A 19,973-nucleotide genomic window follows, 5' to 3' on the forward strand; every position below is an offset into this window, starting at 1 on the left:
GCTCCACTTGGTTGTCATCTTCAAATGCTCGCACCTCAATCACCTCTACTATCATTGCATCATGCTCTGCCCAAGGTAGAGAGAAATTCTCCCCACATTGCATCTTCTTGGTCATCATCCATAGGCAGGGCCACCTCACTCCTTGTGGAAAGAATTTGCACTCTCTATCCGCATACCTCCATTGGTGGGAATATACTCCTCCATTTGGTCTCCATTAAGCACTATGGCTTGCTCCATTCCTTGCTCTTTACACATATCCATGATAGTATCTCCAAGCACTTGCAAAAGACCGAACTCTTCATACCTTGACTGGGTTGACTCCTTCTCCTAGCTTGTATATGCATCCATAGAGCTACAATCACTCCGCACATCCTCATCCTCGGTCTTGAGCTTGAGAATCTCCTCCAGCTTCATAGCTTCAACTTCATCTACAAACCGTACTCTTTGATTGCTCACACACTCAAAGGAACTTGACCATCCATACCTTGGCTTGATAGCATCTCTCTTGACTGATCTAGAGCCGCCTTCACTTCTTCCATAATTGGAGTTTCCCTCTCTAGCATCCTTAGCATCGACACAGCTCTATCTCTCTGTAGTCATAAGACCCTTGGCTCCTCTTTCACTGGCTCTTCTCTTTGCACCACTTTCTACTCAACTTCCCCTGCTTCAACCCACCTTGGCACCACCACATTTGGCAAACCCTGCCTCGCATGCCGTCTCTTCAATATCTTCTTGGTTCGTCCTTTTTCTAGAGCTACTACTTTGTCATATAAAACCGGGCCATCAACCTGCACCTTGTTTCACACTTCATCATGCAAGCAGTCCAAAAATTTTCTCATTTTAATATAATCTACATTTTCAGCAATTGTTACCTTGATCAAGTTTGACCAAAGGGCTTCAAACTCCCATGTGAATGCTTGGAAATCTCCTTCCAGACTTTGTTTCAACCCATCAAGCTTCCTCTTTACCTTGTCCAGTCACACATCTGACACAAATTGGCATCAAAAAGCTGCTTCTAATGTTTCATAGTCCAACTTTTCTTCGTCAGGTAGTTCATCAAGCCACCACTTTACTTTTCCACGTACCAAGAGCAGGAACACTCGCACAACACCGTCTTCTCTTGACACACCACTTTATAGCAGAAACAATCCATAGTCTTGTAGCCATACCTCTGCATCTTCAACCCCAATGAAAATTGGGAGTCTCGACCATGTCATGCTAGCAACACCTACTCTTCAAATCTTGTACCTTTGACATCGGCAAAACCGTCGCTTCAACTTTTAGAGGAGCATCAACCAGCTCCTCACAAGAAGACGGAGAAAGGGAAAGGGAAACACACCCAGAACACAACACAGTGCCTCACTATAGCCCATGGTATACACGAGGCCCCAATCCACTAGAGTCACCTTCAAAACTCAACACTATCCATAATCAAACCACCATTTGCACACGACCATATGCACATATGTGTTGCAGTACACCAAACAGACTCAATCATCTTGCTCTTCTCAACTCGTAGCCTTCCACACGCACACAGCCTCTCTATATCCCTCTTTGCACAATAGACCTCGGGAGGGCACACATGCTGACACATGCCTAGAAACACACTCATACAAGTAGAGAAGATAATGGGAAGGGAAATCAACACCAAATGACAAAAATGATGGCTCCCACTATCAAATTGACCATGTACAAACATGCTCCATTGGCACAACTTCAACGAGCTCAAAACTTGGAGCCCTTTTGGTCTATAAAACTTCATCAGGCACACACCCAGTGCTACTTTTTTGCCAAAGATCTTTGTAGCTGCTCCAATTGTTTGCCATGCTTCTGCTAGCCTACACATATCTTCCCATGCCATCTTCTATGGTTGACCGACTTTGGTTGCACCATCATTGCCTACCCCCCTTGTTGAACATTTATGTTCAACCACAAAAGAGCTTTATTCCAATGCCAACTGCACAAACTTGGCAAACACTATCAACAAACCAAAACCATATATATGTAAAGTGGAGGTCTCATCCATATACCCCTACACGTGTTGAACCATACATCACATAGTTGTATCTACCACCATAATTATCAACCAGAATTCACATAACTTCAATGGAAATAAAGCCACCATCAGGGACCCTCCTTTATCTATCATTGTACCTGACCGCGGCACTGGAATTTCCACCATATTTGGCAACACAACCTTCTCTTCACTGGCAATGCACTTGATTCCAAAATCATCAAGCACTTCTGCTTCAACCACATGATCTTCAAGGTCAATCAGCCCCACTTGGTTTTCATCTTCAAATGATCGCACCTCAATCATCTCTTCTACCGTTGCAGCATGCTTTGCCAAGGTAGAGAGAAATTCTCCCCACGCTGCATCTTCTTGGTCGTCATCCATAGGCAGGTCCAACTCACCCCTTGTGGAAATAATTTGCAATGTCTCTATTCGCATGCCTCCATTTGTAGGCATAGAATCCTCCATTTGGTCTCCATTAAGCACTATGGCTTGCTCTGTTCCTTGCTCTTTACACATATCCACAATATCTCCAAGCACTTGCAAAAGACCAATTTCTTCTTACCTTGATTGGGTTGACTCCTTCTCCCAGCTTGTATCTGCATTCATAGAGCTACAATCACTCGGCACATCCTCATCCTCGATCTTGAGCTTAATAATTTCCTCCAGCTTCATAGCTTCAACTTTATTTGCAAACCGTACTCTTTGAATCCTCACACACTTCAAAGGAACTTGACCATCCATGCCTTGGCTTGATAGCACCTCTCTTAACCGATTTGGAGCCACCTTCACTTATTCTATAATTGGAGTTGCCCTCTCTGTCATCCTTGGCATCAAGGCTCTGTCTCTCTATGGCCATAAGACCCTTGGCTCCTCTCGCACTGGCTCTTCTCTTTGCACCACTTTTTGCTCAACTTTCCTCACTTCAATCCACGTTGGCACCACTGCATTTGGAAAACCCTACCTCACTTGCTGTTTCTTCAATATCTCCTTGGTCCATCCTTTCTCTAGAGCTACCGCTTCGTCATATGATGATGGGCCATCAACCTCCACCTTGTCTGACACTTCTTCATGCAAGCAGTCCAAAAATTTGCTCATTTTAAGTTCATCTACAGTTTTAGGAGTTGTTACCTTGATCAAAGGGCTTGAAACTCCCATGTGAATGCTTGGAAATCTTCTTCCATTCTTTGCTTCAACCCATTGAGCTTTCTCTTTATCTCGTCCAGCTGCACATATGGCACAAAGTGGCATCAAAAATCTGCTTCTAATGCTTCATGGTCCACCTTTTCTTTGTCAGGTAGTTCATCAAACCACTGCTTTTCTTTTCCACGTACCAAGAGAGGGAACACTCACACTGCACCATCTTCTCTCAACACATCGCTTTCCAACAGAAACACAAAGGATCCCAGGTCATCAGTCTTTTGCTTTTTTGACTCCTCCTGAGCTCTTTGTTTTGCTTTGTGCTTGAGAAAGTTGTGGGTATGTTGTTGCATGGTGCCTGCAAGCTCCACTTTATTGGCACCTATTCTCCTCTTGTATTGCTTGATTTCTCTAGTCTTTTGACTTTTCTTTGCTCTAGAGGCTTATCTTGATCATCCTCCTCCTCGTCATCCGCATCCACACCCTTTTCTTCCACCTTCTTCTTTTCTTCAGATAATTTTTGTCATCGTTCTTCTCTAAGTCTCTGTGCCTCTTCCATTGATCTCTGAGTCTAGGAGAGATCAACCATAATGGTAGCTCAATCTTTGAATACACCAGGTCTTTGTAAGTGAACTTATGGCCTTGCTGCTTGACAAAGGCCTTGTCATTATCAATAGCTTTGTTCTTCAAGAGTGACATTTTTTTCGCGAACCAAAATCGAAGTAAATATTTATACGGAGTGGGCCCATGTTTTGTTGTGTGGTGCGGTTTGAGCCCCATCCTCAACGTCAAGGATGCAGCAAAGGGGGGCATGCCACATAGAGACCATGTCTATATTTTTCTTCTATTCTCTCTCTCTCTCTCTCTCTCTCTCTCTCTCTCTCTCTATATATATATATATATATATATATATATATATAATCTTCATAATATGTATAGTATCTTACTCTTATAATTGAGAGAGATAGGTAATGAGAGCACTGAGAAGAGGGATAATGAGGGCTTCATAAAGTGCCATGTGTTAAAATCTTAATTATTGAACAATCTTGCATTTAAAAATTCAAAAAAGTGTAATGTTCCTTAGGATGACATCCATTCATCTCTGAGACTGTTAAAATTTTCAAAAGCCTATTTGTTGATCCCTCTTCTCTAAGAGAGAGAAGATTTGGAGAAAGGTGGAGACCTTACATTCTACCCAACTTAAAAGAATTGAGATGTCCTCATCTCAAAGGTAAGTCAAGATAGTTCTTCTGAAGAGTCATGATCTTCCCATGTAGAGTCTTCTTTGGGATAATTTTTTTCCATTTGTCCAAATGTTCGATGATCGTCTTTCTCTTAGCTTGATCAAGGTTAGGAGCATAATATATCTTGAATCTTGAGAATGGTAGGTACTTTTAAATAGAAAACTTGATCACTTACTTCCTTGATAACTCCATCAGTCCACAATATCTTGGGCTTAGCTTCTTTTTATTTCGCAAATATAAATTTCTTTTCTTGGGTCTTTCTAGAAGAAATATCTTGACTTTGAATTTGAATGGTCTGGCATATCTTTTCTTGTTGATGTAAAGTTTTTTTTTCCTATCTTGGGCAACTTGAGTATATTTCCTTACAGTCTTAGTTTGTTGTGTCATATCTTTTAATAACTTGATTGACTTTCTTTGTTTGTATTTAGGCTTGAGGATAATAAGCTGTACTAAATCTTAATTGTGTCCCAACATCTTGGAACAATGATGCCCAAAACATAGATGTAAACTTAGCATCCCTATCACTTATTATTCTCTTTGGCAATCCATGAAACTTGAGTACTTTCTTAATAAACAGTCGATCTATCTTGGGGGCTGTATAATTGACTTGCACTGGGATAATATGTGTCACTTTAGTGAGTATACCAACTACAACCATGATTGGATCATGTTCTCCTTGAGTAGAGATAATCTTGCAACAAAATCCATACTTACATACTCTCACTTCATTGGAGGAATGTCTAATGATTGTATTTCTTATTACAGCATCTTAATCCTCTTGACTTTGATGTGCTATCTTGAAAGATATTGGTGCATGTGTCGCAGCACATCACCCTTAAGTTTGTTTAGTGATAGCTCTTCCTTATAGCATTGAGGTCCTTTATGTACCTTGGATGTCTCACAATTGAATTATCATGAGCTTCTGTTTGGATGCTCTTCTTGAGTGAAAGATCTTTTGGAATTCTTAGGCTCCTTCTATGGTAAGGTATCTTTCATTATAAGAAAATTTCTTAACAACATGTTTTTTCTTATGTTGTTCCATTTTGAGCATCAGACAAAAGTTTCTCATACTTGGAATTGTTCCTTACGGCTAATCTCACTTATTAAGAATTGGGCTGTCATCAATTGAAATAGCATTTAGAATGCTTTTTAGCTCAGGGAATTAGCTACTACATTATCCTTTGTTGGTCTAAGAAAATCTTAAAGATCAAATTCTTGTAAAATCACATGCTGAGAGTAGGTTGGTTGAATATCCACTTAACACTTTTGTGATCTGTTATCAACATTTTCCCGAGCAGATAATGTTTCCATAGCTTAAGGGCATGAATAATTGCTAAAAGTTCTAAATCATGAATTGATTAATTCTTTTCATGATCTCTCAGCTTCCATGTAGTACAAACTACAGGTCTTTACTTCTTGCGTAAGAACTCCTCCTAAGGCAATTTATTGGCATTAGTACTACTTTCGAATCCTTTAGCAAAATCTAGAAACCTTGGAGTAGGTGCAAAACTAGGAATCCTTTTAGCTTGGAAAAACTAGAATCATGCTCAGTCTTCCACTCAATCCTTATTTCCTTCTTTAGTACTTCTGTTATAGGAGTTATGATAAGAGCATAATCTATGACAAATCATACACCAACCAGTAATCTCAAGAAATTCTCACACTTCACTGATGGTAGAGGGTTGAGGCCGTTCTAGGATAACAACTTAAAACTTTAACAACACAAGACAAAAGACTCAAGACAAAATTTCCTTATCCAAGTCGAGTTCCATAGTTTATTTATGCCAAGTATTTACAAATCTAGCTTGGTTCAACAGTTAAAGGATTCTAACTACTGGTTGTTCAAGAGCACAATAGTACAAGTGATAAGTGTTTGAAGACAAATGCTTATAGTTTACTATCTCATCAGAGTAGTATTTCTTGTACACATTGCTAATAGGCTCAAATATTACAAGATTCTCGTTTGGAGGAAACACATCCAGAATGGCATTAGGCTTAATTCTATCACTAGGGATCACATTCTTTGCTTGATCGTAGACCCATCAGTTCAAGGTTGTCTTGAGACCAACTACAGTGATCTTAACTTCTCCAAAAGTTCCAAGGAAGTAGAAAACTTGGATAACCCGCAATTCATGTGCCCAACGAAGCTTCTTCAAGTTAGTGGACAAATACTCAAATTTTGTGGCATTGATGTAGAAGATACCACCCTTACTATTCCATGTAATCTCCCGACCTTGATGGATTCCCATTGATGGAGGAGCAAAGGCCTTCATTAAAATTTCCATCATGCTTTGGAGGAAATTGTAATTTGGAGAACGACACGCCTCCATATACATTATATCAAATGTTCTAAACTTGCAGTAAGCAATCTTGGCATCTTCCTGAAACATCAATGCTCAGTCCTTGAGTACGTCTACCCTGCTAACATTTATTATTCTAAAAGTTTCAAACAACATTATTTTCCAGTTCCTAAACCTAGGCTCTGATACTAAACGTGGTGGCCACTAGATCTATAGCGGAAGCAAACAAAGTGGTTTAAGGGATCAACTAGCGGACGACCTCTCATCACCAAGTAAATTGAGTTGAGCCTACTAGCAATGAGATCTAGTTCTACCCCATAGGGAAAAGCGTGTCTAACCAATTATCGGTCCTAAGACTCACCTTCCAGAAGGAGAGAAGTCTCAAGTGCCTTTTTCCCTAATGCTTTCAGAGGCACGTACACTTGGGACTTCACTACTTTTGGTGTAATGAGCAATTCTAACGTCAATTCTAATTACATCAATTTAGGATAGCATCTTCTCTTGAACTTATGAAATTTGAATCTGAATTAAGGTTCTTAGCTTAGGCAATTGGAGAATTCAGTTATGGTAGTTACTTACTTAATTAGAGTGGTTGTCTGATGATTTTAGTGTACTAATTCCTTTTTAAAAATGAACGGAAGGATGAAGTTATGTCTTATGCATTGACGGGAGCAAAGCGAACCCCGACGGCCTCTAAAACACCGGGGACCGAATGGCGCGCCTCGAGCCTGTCACGGTAAAGCAAACAAGGGGCACCACCTAGCTTCAGCGGCTAGGACGCAAACAACACACCACCATAACAAAGTTTTCATCCAAGATAGATGGATGCTTGGGAGTAGTGATGAAGAGGAAAGGGAATGAGATCAAGTGAGAGAGAGAGAGAGAGAGAGAGAGAGAGAGAGAGAGAGAGAGAGAGAGTGAGGGAGGGGGTATAGCGGCTTAGTACTTAGGCACCACAAAAGGATGGCGAATCCGCACACCCTTCACACATACACAAGCTCACTCCAAACACAAGACTAGGTGGGGATTCCGCACACCTCACATGGGCAAACATTGCAAGAAAACATACTCACAAAACCTCAAGCTTTATTTAGAGAATAAGGTGATGAAATTGGGAGCATAGGGTAGGGGAATGAGAAGGGAGAGAGTGGTCGAGTTCCGCTTAGTTTTAGGATCCGATATCGAGTTGCCTTCTGAATTAGCCATTCCATTTGGCCATTGGTGAGATTTCTGGGATATTCATGAATCTGTAACAGGTCCGGGTGATAGCTTGTTCCTTGGAATAGTGTCGGTTTATTAAAGGGGAAGCCCATGGCTTCCAGAACTTTGTGCCAGTGTCCTCCTGGATCCCAAGTGAAAAATAGGATCATTGTCTGCAGTGTCCGAACAATAAAATTTGCATGCCAAATTGGACCAAATTTGTAACCACCAGTAGCGAGAGGGGAAATGAGCATCTTGGCTCCTGCAAAGACAGAACTGAAAATTATGATTCCCAAGAGTGTACCAAGAATCCACCATATATGGCCGCCTTGTTGGTGTGGTGAGCTCAAGTTTTCTTCAGAATCCTGCTTACTACCATGACTAGAAAAAATTGCAAGTATATCATGCTTCTTTTGGGTGTGCTCAAACATGTCAGCTTCCTTTACTGATGCTAATAGCAAGCCACCTACCTTGCGGCTCAAATACAAGCGTAATCCACTTACCTTTCTCCAAAGAGAGGATGCACTATTTGTAAAAAATTGTACCAAATTGCGAATGAGGTCTTCCTTCTTGCATTCTATTAGGCTTTTGTCTATCCATGGCTTCTTTGCTCTTATCTCCATGCTGATCTTCTCTCTATATGTTATAGCAGCTAGCCATAGCCATAGGTCTGATGCATCCCATGCAAACACAATGCTGTGTTGTGGAGGAGTTTGGAATATCCTTAAAAGGTTGGCAACATATTGATCATCAAACTTACTATGAACATCCTCACATAAACTGGAGGCATTACCCATCTCCAAGTTTATAACATCTTTCAGTAGACTAGAGGCATTACCCATCTCCAAGTCTATAACACTACACAATAAAATCTTGCTCGGCTGCCAAGCCTCTGGAGAAATATCCGACTCCAAACCTTCAGTCATACTTACCTCTTCGTTATGTTCCTCAAGTGAAACTTCCTTGATGCAAGATTCCTTTAGCTTGCTACACTGTCCTGGGTACATGGTGGTGCACAGGCTTCCATCTTCAAAGCCCTCCCCTTTGCTTGATATGTTGTCCACCTTCTGCAAAGCCTTGCTAGCAGGCTGGTTTTCCTCTTCTCTTGTATCTTTCATGCCCTTTGTATTCCTCTTACTCTGACGAGGCCTAATCAACACTTTACACCTTCTTACGCTTACTGCCCAATGCTGTCGATTGATCGCTTTGGTGCCTATTTCATTCAAGGTTAAAGATGTACTCACATTTGTAACACAATTTTCTTGACTTACCTCCCTCACTTGGGTAGCATCTTTTGATTCTTTAACCTCTTGTTCCACTGCTTCAGTTCTTTGAATAAACTTCTCGCTTGATCCTTCTTTGGTTACCTTCATCTTAGCCTCTTCTGCAAGACCAATGATACTTGGTGTGCGGGTACCAATTGATGGTGGGCATAGGATGATTGTAAGTGGTGATTGTGGCGGTGGTTGCATTGGTGACTAGCGTTGAACTGGTGTGGCTAGCTGTGGTTGCACCGCTGGTGGTGGGATTTGAACAGGTGGGATTGGTTGCCTAAAAGGCGGTGGTGTTCTTGGTGGAGAGATCTGATTCTGTCTCCCCCCTCTATTGAAATTCTGCCTCCTCGGGTGTGGGCAGTAGTAAATTCCACGGCCATCTTCCCCGTAGTTGTAACAATGGTACTCTGGGTTCTGCCTTCGTTGTCCTCTTCCTTGTTCTGGGTTCCTTCCAGGTGTATGCCCTTGCTACACCAGATGCACAGATAAACTCTCTAGTTGGGTGGTGATGCGACTCAGCAGGTCTGATGCCTCCCGTGGTTGGACTCTATGATTGGTTGTTGCAGTCACTGGGGTTGGTTGGGCCGAGCTTGTTTCCTCTGACTCGTTTACTCTTGCTTGCATGCGTAGCTTCTTGTCTTTAAGGCGGGCTACTTCGACTGCCAACTCATATGTTGCAGGAAACCTTCCCTTCACCTTCTCTCTGAGCGGCGACCATAGACCAGCAATGAAACGGTCCTTCTTTAGGAAACTAGGCGCTCCTTCACCTTCCTCCAGCGAGGCAACCCATCTCTCCCATAAGTCCACAAATTTAGACTCGTAGGTGGCATACTCCAGCAGGCCTCCCTGCTTTAATTCTGTCAGTAACTGCCATAGCCTCTCAGAGGTTGTGCCTCCACCAAACCTCTTTACAAAAGCAGCCATTAACACATCCCATGCATTCTTGGTGGCCTGGGGCAATGCATTATACCAGGACTTGGCCTCTACTTTCATCAGTAGAGGAAAAATTCTAAGTCGTGAAGCGTCGTCATCTTTGTTGGAGACGATACAAGCAATGTCGAAATCATCCAAAAAGTCGGTGGTGAGATCCTCTCCCTTCTTTCCACTGAACGTGGGGAAAGAAACACTTGCCATGGTAGTGACTCAGGAAATTGCAAACCTATTTTTCTTTTTTTTCTTTTTTTTTTTAACATTACATTAACAGTAGCGGCTCATAGCAGCTTTTTTACAAGGGTGGGTGGATAGGTTAAAACAAGATAAAGATAGAAACATTAAAGGAATGATGGTAATCTAATATGGGGAGAATGATAGGGTTCGGGGAATTGAGGATTTCTCCTAGTACCGCCGCACCGAATAGGTGTACGATCTTCTGTTGGTAGAAGAATTTCCTATCTACATAGATATTCACATGCATATGCTGCAAGAATCTGAACGAGAATGCCGTTGGCCCGTTTTCCATCATGCACAGAGGATGAAATACTTACTTATACTCTTACCGTGCCAGTGTTGATGAGTCGGCACATCCACAAGAGGTCTTCGCCTTTCATGGGCTCTACCTTTCCTTCGTTGCTCAGCACGTACGGGGTGATGGCGACGCGTCTGACCACTCCCAGCCTCTTGGCTAACAGCAATTGCAGGTAATTTCCGTAGTCGGCGTGTTGCATGAATTCTACTCCATTCAGTTGCAACTCGTCCCCAGCCCACTGGGTTTCTCCCGTGGTAGAGAGCTTCTTCAGGATAAGTTGTGCAGGGAGAGGAGGAAGATCTTCCACTCTCTTTTCAAAACAGCGAGAGCAGTAGCCGAACCACTCTTCTCTAGGACATGGGAATCTTCTTACCACTTCTTCTTCCGGATTGTCGAAGTGGATTGGTAGCACTCGCATGCGTCGTGCAAATCGGTAGGCGACCTTTCGCCGCTTAGCTTCGGATGACTTTCTCTTTGGCAAACTGGGTACAACCCGGCTTTCTAAGCTTGAAGCACTTGCTTGGCCAGATGCTTCTCCCTTCGGGGTCATGTGTTTCCAGACTTGCTTATCTTCTCCTTGCCTTTGGCTCGAGCAGCCCCTTTAGGCCACTTTGGAGTTATAACTTTGACTGTAGTTTCTTTAGGGAAAAGAGGTCTCACCGTTTGCTTCCCTTCCTTGATGTGAATGACTTCTTTGCGATGAATGTCGATGTAGATGACTTCAGCCCTTTCACTGCCTTCGTTGCTGGCACTCATTGACAGTGTGCCTTGGTTGACAACAGTGATGGCACTTCACCGTCCTCCCACCTGATGCTCTCAATTTATAGTTAGAACGAGCGTCACGAGATGAAGAATTTACCTCTTGAATGCTGACGACACTGCAGCCTGGCAGTAGCACCTCAATGAAGGCGGCTAGTGCCTCCTTCATCTCTTCTTCTTCCGTCCTCCAGTTAAAAAATTCCTTCATCCATTCGTCCATGATTGATAGTGGGCGTCACTTTCAGCATTGTAAACTGAAGGGTCTTAGAAAGACCTCCTCAGTGGGGGCACCAAATGACGGGAGCAAAGCGAACCCCGAACCCCGAAGGCCTCTAAAACATCAGGGACCGAATGGCGCGCCTCGAGCCTGTCACGGTAAAGCAAACAGGGGGCACCACCTAGCTTCAGCGGCTAGGACGCAAACAACACACCACCATAACAAATTTTTCATCCAAGATAGATGGATGCTTGGGAGTAGTGATGAAGAGGAAAGGGAATGAGATCAAGTGAGAGAGAGAGAGAGAGAGAGAGAGAGAGACAGAGAGAGAGTGAGGGAGGGGGTATAGCGGCTTAGTACTTAGGCACCACAAAAGGATGGCGAATCCGCACACCCTTCATACATACACAAGCTCACTCCAAACACAAGACTAGGTGGCGATTCCGCACACCTCACATGGGCAAACATTGCAAGAAAACATACTCACAAAACCTCAAGCTTTATTTAGAGAATAAGGTGATGAAATTGGGAGCATAGGGTAGGGGAATGAGAAGGGAGAGAGTGGTAGAGCACATGGCGGATAGGTGGGAGTTGATGGCGAAGACTCGCACGAGGGTTATGAACATCATCCTTCATTTAGTTGCCCTTCATCTTCCATAGCCAAGGGTGTAGAGGTCATGCTCAAGACGAGCATGGTGATTGCGGTGATGGTGATGGTGTGGGTGTGTGTGTGTGTGCACTAGGCACACACAGTGCATAGTGTGTTCTTTGGTGATGTTGTGTGTGTGTTTAGTGTGATGGTGAACCCTCTTTATATAGGGTAGGAGGGGGGAGAAATTCTAGAATTTAGAAATGAAGAAATCATTATCTACACAGGCCATGTGACTGTGGGCCCCACTTGTCTGGCTGTGTGTATATGTGCCAGAACAGAAGTCTCATGAGAGAGACTAAGAGAGAGAGATGGGTGAATGGAAAAAAGAGAGGTGACATGGAGAATAAAGTAACTACAAGAGGGGAGAGAGGGGAGTGTGTTCAGAGGTGAATCTGTGTGCAGAAGTGTGTGAACACAAGAAAATCAGGTAACCACTGGGTGGGGATGGGTCTGTGGGCACTTGTTTTAGTGAAACTGAGTGTGTGTGAGTGTGGGGGAGGCCATCTGGCTACAAGACAAGAGAGATTTCGAATTTTAGAGAGAGGGGGGGTTATTTGGATCATGGGAGAGTGTAGGAGAGAGAAAAGGGGGGGTGGGGTATACTATTTTGAAAGATAGCATAAGTTGCATGTGAGTTAGGGTGCATTATTGGTGAGTTAGAATGCATTATTTGTGAGAGGTGGGGTAGCTTGAGGGGAGAGAGAAAGGAGAAAGGACAAGGGGAAAAGAGAGGGGGTTGACCTTTTGAGTGGAGGAGAGGAAAAGGGACACACGGTGGGGCAACAATGAAGAAAAAGGAGGCAAGGTGGGGATGGGCTGCCCCGCAGGCATGAGGTGGCCTATTTTACCTTTCTCATATATTTACATAATCATACTTTATTTTTTTCTTACTTTTTCCAATGCCTTTTATCACTCCCTCCCTAAGAGGGGGTTTTCATGGGGTGGGGACGAGAGAAGAGGGGTATGGGAGCTTGGCTTGTGAAAAGCCCCCATCAGCATATGCGGAAGAAATTCTGTTCTCTAGTGACAATTAATTTTGAGAGGGGGAATTAACTCTTCTAATTACACATTAATCTCTTGCAATGTGAGTTTAATCCTTTAACTAATGTTAACCCTCACGGGTCATGGACACCCTGTCACCTACGACGGACGTTGTAACCTAGAGCGGACATTGTATTATTTATTTTGTAGAGTCAGGTACCGGGCTTGTCGGTCCAATAGGAAAATGGTAAGAGTGATCGCCGATGAGAGGCGCACTCTAACTGGAACATTCAAGGGATTAGTTGGCTAAGCATGGGCGCCCAAGTGTGAATGGGGCGAGCTCATATAAAAGTCAACTAAACCTAAAATTCACTCATTCTCTCATTTGTGCAATAGAAGAGTGCTCTTGCTCCATCTCCATCTTCTTCTTCTTCATCTCTTTGTGTGTGTGTGTGTATGCGTGAGAGAGAGAGAGGGAGAGAGAGAGAGTGTGCGATCGAGCATTGCAACGACGGCACGGCGGTGGCGAAGCGGTTGAGCGCGGCGGCTCCTTCTTCTTCGTGACGAGGAATCCTCCACGAAGCAAGCTAGAGCGGTGAGTGACACACCATCGCCTTCTTTGAGCTTACTAGTTTAGGCTTGTTGTGTGCTTGGAGCCATTTGTGTCTCTCACACGGTGTATCGGCAAGTTCCTTGCATTGACACATGCGACATACGTACACATTTCTAGCGCTGTTGCCGGGGATTGCCATACACTAAGCTTGAATGGCACTCTGTGCTTCTTTTGTGGTGCAATTTCTATTGTAGGAAAGGTAAGGAAGGAGGGTGTGTGTGTTGAGAAGAGGGATTTGGTGTTATACTGTGTTTTTTTTTTTGTTAATGGAGTTTTCAAAGGTACTATGTTTATTCTCTGTGTATTAAGGTAGTTAGTTTTCTGTGTACAGTAAGTCAAAAGTAGATCTGTGAGAGTTAATAGAGTGTGTTAGTGTGTAACAGTAGGTGTATTAGTTAGACGTAGGTAGATAGAGTGTGTGTGTGCTCTCGCGCAGGCCGCGGCGACCTTATCCTTAAAAATTATTATGAAAAAAATAAAAAATAAACAAAAAATAAAAATTTAAAGGTAGGACCGGGATCGGGAATATCTCCCAGACCCAAGCTCAGACCCAAGCCCAAGCTCACGCTAAGGCCTAGGCCTCAGGCGCCTTTTAAAAAAAAAAGAATTTTAGCTTCACACGTAGCTAAAAATCGATTTTTTGAGGACCAACGGAACGTAAGATGCCCGAAAATTGTGTTGTAAAGCACACAACGATCCTCTAAGTGATACACTTCATTTCGAGCTATCACACACTTTAATAAAAAAATCAAACATTAAAAACATAAAAAACACAAGTGAAAACGGACGCTTAAAAAAGGTAAGCGGTTAACCTTCGAGGTTATTCGCCGACGTTTGTAGGGTGCCAAAGGCACATGCATCTACGCTCTGGTCGTGTGCTAGAGACAGAGCAACTAGAGCGAATTTCGACTTATGCGAGTTCTCAATATCCACCTACTTTAGATTTCGGGCCCTCCGCGGGGACCCAAGGTAGTACAAACCAAGACCTGAACATAGCGGCTAGTGACTCTTGCTCTGACCACGACGTCATGGAGGGTTTCCAAATACCTAATCCCGATAGCTCGAGCCAAGACATGCATGCCATGGGTCCTCGGTCCGGGCCGAGCGTGCTTAGCCACCTGAAGGAAACCTTTAGTAGAGCCACTCACTCCGAACATGGAGCTAATGATGTAACTGAGGGGGGTGGGGAAGTAAATTCTCCATTTGTGACAAACGTAGACCCTATACCGTTAGAGAATGTGCACGTGAATACTTCATTCACTGCACCTCCTGACTCTTCAGAGTTATTTCCCTCCGAGGTCATATTACCCGATGGTAGAAGCCTTGCCGAAGTGCAAGAGGTTGAGCGATATATCCTTGCAGCGAGGGAAAAGGAAGTCGAGAGCTTACGCAAGGCAGAGCAACGAAGAGAGTTAAAAGCAAAAGCCGCTATGTTAATATCCTTGCTAAGAGAGCAATCGAGTGCTCCTGACTTAGCAACTGCTAAGGGCCAACCCCAAGAAAGCAACATTGCATCTAGCTCAAGGGACACCCCTAGCACCTCAATCCTAGATGGAGTGTTCTTAAATGAGAACTGGGAGTATGAATTAGAAACAGAGACTCTGACCGACCTATACACAGGTCACACCTATCATGTGGGTTGGTTAGATGTCCTACAATCCACAATGGGTGCTACTAGTGTAGAGGATCAACAACAAAGAGTTTGTGAGGTCATCCATAGGGTCATCGAGTTAGAGAGACAGAACAAGGGGATCAACATGCCTTCAATGGGTCTCATGAGATTCTTAGATACAGGAAACACTAAACAACCGACCTTATCGCAAATGGAGACTCACTCAGTAAGTCTGATGGATCCTCCATATGTTGTTTCTCCAGGAGTCTCAGTGCAATCTGAGCCCATAAGTGATAGCTTCACCTTTCCAAGTCTAGCTCATCTTTCTCTTGATGACACCATGGCTACCATGCCTACCCCAATGATGGGCATGCCGAGAAACATACCATGGACCTCATTTGTTAGTAAAGCACCACTACATGGAGCTCAATGCCTGCAACAGTACCTACAAGTGTGTACCAATCGTATGCACCTATGGGTCATCACACTCATGTAGTCCCTACCCCTCCCATTGTTTCAACTACCTATGCTCCACAACCACAATACACAAGTTCTTATTTCCATGGGACTATACCGGCTAGCATTAGCAGGTCACATCCGACGTCTGCTATGCCTAGGGCCACCCATATGAACTATGGACCACCACATGGCACAACATCGTACCCAACGTGGAACCCAAGGGCTTCCTATGCGCCAAGCCCAATGCCAATACCTACTCCACATGTAGTCTCTGGAGCGCCTTCACCCACGGTGCCTGCTCATTTAGGTGACTTGGCAACATTGCTCAAGCTATCGGGGTCGATCTATTGCTGAGAATATGCGTTACGCGCCTGATAGAGAGCCTAGAAGTAAGGCAATACAAATAGCCAAGCTCACACAAAAATTTAGTGGAGACGGGGATGTGAGAAATCATATCGAAGTGTTTGAACAAATATGCAATTCTCTAGGAGAACACAATGACCTACATAATAGCAATTCTTTAAGACTAACCTTAAGTGGAAAGGCTGGGGATTGGTATAGAACCCTAAGGGTGGAAGAAAAAACGATTTACCCTACTCTTAGGAGATTGTTCTTAAAAGAATACATACGAGAGGGAGTACTTTGGGGTGTAGCCTCTCAGCTCCCGAAAGCCCAACGAGAGGAAGGAGAGTCCGTGAGAGACTTTATCAGTCGCTTGAAGCATTTGAATTCTCGTTGTAATCCAAATGAGTGCTTCAATAATAACCAATTTCTTGATAGATTCATTAGGGGATTACGACATGAGGATATCTACAATGGCCTAGTCATTAGAGGTATCACCACTTGGGAAGCAGTCACCACCAATGCGGTCCAATTGGACGATAATTTAATGATTCAAGGAGAAAGAGTGTCTGTTGAGCTTAAATCTATTAGCTCGCAAGCATCAGGGCATCAGCCAATGAACCTAAAGCCTATGGCTAAGGAACCAAAGATATCTGAGATGACTTTAGCAGATCTCACCAAGGCTATTCAAGAGAGTCTTAGAGACAATCGTGCTCCACAGAACAATCATATGTATCCAAGAAGGGAGCAACAATGGTGCTCAGTATGCTATGGACCACATAGTACCAGTGAATGCCCTACTTTTAGAGTGAAATTCAATGGGAATTGCAATGCCTGTGGGAGGTATGGTCGTCAAGCTAAGGATTGCATAGTATTTAAGCGCGTGATGGCTAATAGACTAACCTTATCATGGACAGACACACCTCGAGTGCCTGCATTGATTCCGGCCCCACCTCTTGAACAAATAGCACAACACATGGTCCCTAGGACCCAAAATGTTGTCCAAACAACAGCCTTACCACCTCCAGTGCTAGGACCGCAACCACCACATCCGAGAATCACTTCTGTGAATCAAGTGGGTTGTGAGTCATCTATTTCTTGTTTGGAAGGTTGTGAGGAAGATATAGATCCTAATATTGCATATGGGCTGGATGTGCTTGAAGAAAGTCCATAATACTACATGGAGGACTATTGGGGACAAGTCAAACCTGTATATCAAGTAGTTGCTCTTGCGGCAAGAGGCCAAAATATCAATTACACTGCTAAGAGACCACCTCTTCAATGCTATGAGTGTGGAGGCCCACATCGTGTAGCTGAGTGTCCTATTAGGCTACAAAAGAATGCCACACTTATGCAAACCAATCAAGCGAGCACGTCTACAATGCCAATACTCATGTGTAATCGATGTGGCATAGATCATTTGATTGCCCAATGTCCGAATAACCCAAATGCACCAAAGATGGCGCCATTAAACTTGATTGAAGTTACCGAGGAGCCATCACAAAGTAGACATGTGGTACTAGTAAACGTACTCACACGATCGATGCTCCAAAAACAAAACTATATTCTTGAGGAAAGAGACGAATCTATATCAATTGCCCAATCTCAGAAAAAAAAGAAAACACGAAGAAAGAGATCGCAAAAAGTAGCGAAGTCAGACCCCAGTTCAAAGACCAACATAGGGACTGGTGACGACCCCGTATATATGAACGATGCTGAAGAAGATTCTGATTTAGGTAAAACCATGGAGACTACCATTTGCATAGATGGATGGAGCTGGGGAGATGCCAATAGAGGAGGAATACATAGATCCACAACCCAACCTAGACGAGAACCTTGTTATAGAAATACTTGTTAACAAGTTGGGACAATACTTTGAGGGTGATGAATCCAATGCGACTATACCAATCACTACTAAGAGATTAACTGTGAAGGGAATCCTTGATGGTGGCGCTGGGGTTAGCATTGTGACTAAAAATTGCTGGGAAACTATGGGAAGACCTCACCTTGCGACCACAACCATAGTAGTGAAGATGGCCAATGGGTCTATTGTTAAACCTATTGGGATGCTAGAAGATCTTAAGATTAAGGTCTTTGGACATAAAATAAGAGTTACCTTTATTATTAGGGATTTCTCCAAACACACTGTGGCATCTAAGATGATCTTAGGACTTCCTTTCATGAGGGAAGCAAAAATGGTGCATGATTGGTCTAAAAACCATGTCTACTTGCAGTTCCAAGATTCTATCATTCGAGTGGATCTTGTGACGGGTCAAGCACATCCTCTAGGAAACAGGTTTATAATTGATCATAGATCTGACACCATAGTTCACTCGGACCCATTGCAGTATTGTTATACGTGTAAAGCGGACACTGATGTTGGGGAAGATTCTCCTTATATGGATGTACTATCTGGGATGACTGAGTCGGACAATGTGGATTGGGTCCACCTAGCAGCAACTATAGACACTTGGGGAAATAGGGGGACGACCTGGGTAACACCTGAGGGGGATGAAATGCCCGTACCCTTAAATATGCTAGAATCAATGCATATAGCTTTCGACAAGACTCATCCTAATATAACGAAGAAAACATACAAGTGGGTCCCTAAAGCTTCTTTAGCGACCATAGCTAGTGCTAAAAAACAAAAGCTTTGTAAGAAACGTCCCACTCACTCCAAGAAATGTAGGGAAACGTGGCGGTGGATTCCTAAACGACTATTGGAAGCCCAAGGCTACTATCAAGGAAATGATCAAATCTGGGTGCCAAAATGTAGATTGTGTTCTTACTTGTCACCTGACCCATGTGAGCCCAATCCCGTTCCAGAGCTAGTTTGGGTACCGAAGAAAGAACAATTTATTCCACCTAGCTCAGGAAGGGGGGAGTCCCATGAAGCTTCTAGCTCCTCATATAATGCATCCATAGAGGTAAAAGCTTCTCCACAGCCTCCACCTACAAAAGTGGACCTTCATGAAGGTGCAAAGGAATCCACACCTCCCAGTGTTCAAGAATCACTTGATGAACCACTTCAAGTTCGATCCGAGGAGAGTACCTTACCACCCTTGCAACTCGATGAGGCACCTAAAGTAATAGAAAACTACTGGAAAAAATCCCCACCTATTATCAACTAGAACAATTGGTTTCAAAGGGTGACGAGAACATTTCAAACGATATGATCTACCCAAGGAAGGGGGGAGTGTTTGCTGACAGTCATCATTCACTCACTCCCCTCTCAACCTTCCTCCCTAACCTCTCAATCTCCCAATCTTAGGGAATGTATACATATAGCCTTATACTCACAAAAAACAAAAATAATAAAGAGCAAGAGAAATTAGAAAACGAGTATGCACAATAAAAGTCAAAACATTGACCAAACCTAAACATTCACATCCGGTATAGTGAAACAAAAACCTATGTCATAAAACACCTATGATCCTCATCACTCGAGTGATGGAGGGTAGGTAAGATTAGTACGATAGGAGTGTCTCTGTTTGAGATTTTAGCGATTAGCAAAGTTCTTTCTTCCCACTGATGTGCCTCCTAGAGGTATTCTTTGTGTTTCCTAGTGTGTACAGGAACGTGTTGCTGTGGTTAGGATTTCGACCTTCATGGAATCTTTCTCTCGTTCATACTTCAAATCAAGCGCGACCATCAACACAAACAGATGTTTCTTGTCCATTAGCATTGCCCCTTATCTTTTT

At 43.3% G+C, this 19,973-nt stretch overlaps 1 pseudogene; it reads right to left on the reverse strand.

Moving 5' to 3' along the window:
* Nucleotides 1-2,575: 2,575 nt before the first annotated feature.
* The window catches only part of LOC147430333 (uncharacterized), a 41,124-nt pseudogene continuing 23,726 nt past the window's right edge, over nt 2,576-19,973 (reverse strand).

This window comes from Adiantum capillus-veneris, chromosome 22 (genome assembly GCF_014529385.1).
Source record: "Adiantum capillus-veneris isolate H3 chromosome 22, ASM1452938v2, whole genome shotgun sequence".
Classification (NCBI taxonomy): Eukaryota; Viridiplantae; Streptophyta; class Polypodiopsida; order Polypodiales; family Pteridaceae; genus Adiantum; species Adiantum capillus-veneris.